This window comes from Calonectris borealis, chromosome 12 (genome assembly GCF_964195595.1).
Source record: "Calonectris borealis chromosome 12, bCalBor7.hap1.2, whole genome shotgun sequence".
NCBI classification, from domain to species: domain Eukaryota; kingdom Metazoa; phylum Chordata; class Aves; order Procellariiformes; family Procellariidae; genus Calonectris; species Calonectris borealis.
The window spans coordinates 10,173,836-10,176,335 of NC_134323.1; the positions used below are offsets into that span (position 1 = coordinate 10,173,836).

At 38.2% G+C, this 2,500-nt stretch overlaps 1 protein-coding gene across 1 annotated transcript in view; it reads left to right on the forward strand.

Moving 5' to 3' along the window:
* The window catches only part of ZNF536 (zinc finger protein 536), a 350,107-nt gene that overhangs the window by 112,857 nt on the left and 234,750 nt on the right, over positions 1 to 2,500 (forward strand). The window lies entirely within an intron of this gene.

Genomic DNA, 2,500 nt, shown 5'->3' on the forward strand with positions numbered 1-2,500 from the left:
CCTCTTTGCCTGACATTACTGAAATGTGGAAAAGGGAAAGTTAAAAATAAAATGAAACATTTAAATCTATGCTGTTGAGAACCTCAGATAGATGGCAATACAGCAAAGTTGATAAAAGCGATTCTCAATTAGACTTTATTATTATTTTATTGAGGTATTATTAATAAACATCAGGGTGCAGCGGGTGATAACACTATCCTAGTATTAGACAAGTGGACATTGAAGAAAAATAAAGGCAAGTTGCCTGTAATGAGAAAAAGTAGAAGGACGTGGATAAACTGCAAATGACATGAAAAGCAGAAATATCATATATTTGTCCTTCAAGCCTGATCCTATGGCCTTTAGCTATATAGTTAGACCTATTAACTTCCACATAACCATAAGCTGTAGTTATATGAGTCCAAGCTACTTGACTAGTTCTGAAGAGAACAGGTAGAATATTTTGATGTTTGGGTTTGGTTTTTTTTTTTGTCGTTTCTTCCCTTTAGCCCAGTAAATCCACACTGCTCTGTGTGTTTTCAGTTACTTTTTACAGACCTCTCTTTCTCCTAAAAAAAAAAAAAAAAATTAAAAAAAGAATTAATTCCTAATTCCAATAAATTTCCTGAAGTTAACTATAAAAGATATTCACATACTAATTCAATAGCCTGATATTAGCTGTAATCCATAATGCTATCAGCACTACACTGGTAACAATTACAGTGGCAATACATAACTACAGTGTGTTTTGAGGGCAGTATATTAATAAGGTAGGTGTTTAGTTCCCTGCAGCATATAAAACTGGTGATTTTGACTGCAGAGCTGCTTGGACTGGAAATCACAACAGTTGCCAGTAAGGTTTAGAAAGTGTGTGCCAGGCAAGGGAATCGCTGTTCAATGTATTTACCCTCTGGGGAGGTAAAACACAGATGGGGGAGTTAGGAGTCTTCTAACATTTAGCTGATACATTAGTGGGTAGCAATTCTGCTTCAGGGATGTTCAAAGTAGTTCATCTACCAGTTGGGAATCATTATGGGCACTAGTACTGAGGATTAGATATGATAGAACAATAAGGGATTGTGGAAGTACCACTATCCTCCTGGCTCTCACAGACAAATGTTTCATAATCTTTGCTACCTTCTTACAGCTATGTCTTTCTTAAGAAAATAGTAGTTCTGGATTAATCAAATGTTTTCAATATACATACTAAAGCATCTGTCTTGAGGTAGGATTCAACTGTCATAGACAAATATGACCTGGTAATATGTATTTTGATCGAAATTATATAAAATAATCATATCTTCTCGGCATAAAAAGTAGTACTGTTACTGTGTGTATTCTTACCAGTTAGCTGACGTGAGAAAAGCTTGCTACAGCATCTGTATTTGTATTTCTATACTAAGTAAGCAAATGCAACATTAGATCTCTGGGATTGTTTTTATGCTATGAGAGATAAGGCTATGCTTTAAAACTGTAAATTCATGATGGAGGAAGGGTGATCACACTTTGAGGAAAGGAAGAGCGTGGTCAAAAATCAGGAGAAGGCAACTCTGTTTCTGTCGAGCTATGCTCAGTTGTTATCACCTGATTACTTTTACCCTAGCAATCTCACCTGGACATACATTAAATTTTTCCTGTTTTTTTCTATAGTCTTGAAGTTAAAACATTTTCCAAAATGTACAAACAAACAGCTAATTTCATTGCACTGCTGTCTTCATGCAATAAAGTAAAATATGATTAGCTAGCTGAAAATGTGTAACTTTTCAATCAGTAGTTAATTCAGTCCCAGAACCATATTCATATAGGTTTGAAACAAAATTGACCTTCTGGTTTATGTAATCTGTACGTACAATAAGTGCCTGATTCAGTAACAAGCTACTCAACAATGTGGATTTTTTGAGACACAGGAAAAGAAGCAAAATCTAGTATTCTCCTGAATAGACCCATCACCTGTGCGCTGCTAATGCTCTGAAGTTTCTGCATTCAGAAGGGGCAAAATTAGTACAGGAGACAAATTCCCCACGTTATGCAGAAGACAAAATTCTCATGGTCGATTGTAGAGCAGCTGAACGGAGAGCTGCAGGAATGGGGAGGGGTAGACCTCTTCTGACGGCTATATGGCATCATTCCCCATGGCTGCTGTTGTCTTTTGAGTGTGGGAAGTTTTGGGGCTTTTCCCCAGAATGGACACTAGAAGATACATGTGACGGTGGACCCTCTGGGCTCTGCACCCACTGACGCACAAGAAGCATGTGCGTAGCGGGATTCCACTTTGCCTGGTGGATGTGCACCGTTTTATTCCCTGCCTTTCATAGCTGCGGCTGAAGGCAACTGAGTTATGGCTATTTCTCTGTCAGAAGATTGCCAGTGGCAGAAATGGAATAGGATTTATCTTTAGTGCAGAAGAGCCCTGCCTGAAGGCCCAGTCAGGATACGTGCTGGATATGCACAGCTCTCATTGATAGCTATGTGAGCTAAAGTTGTTCTGCATCTCACAGAACTATCTTCGTTGTGAAGAACC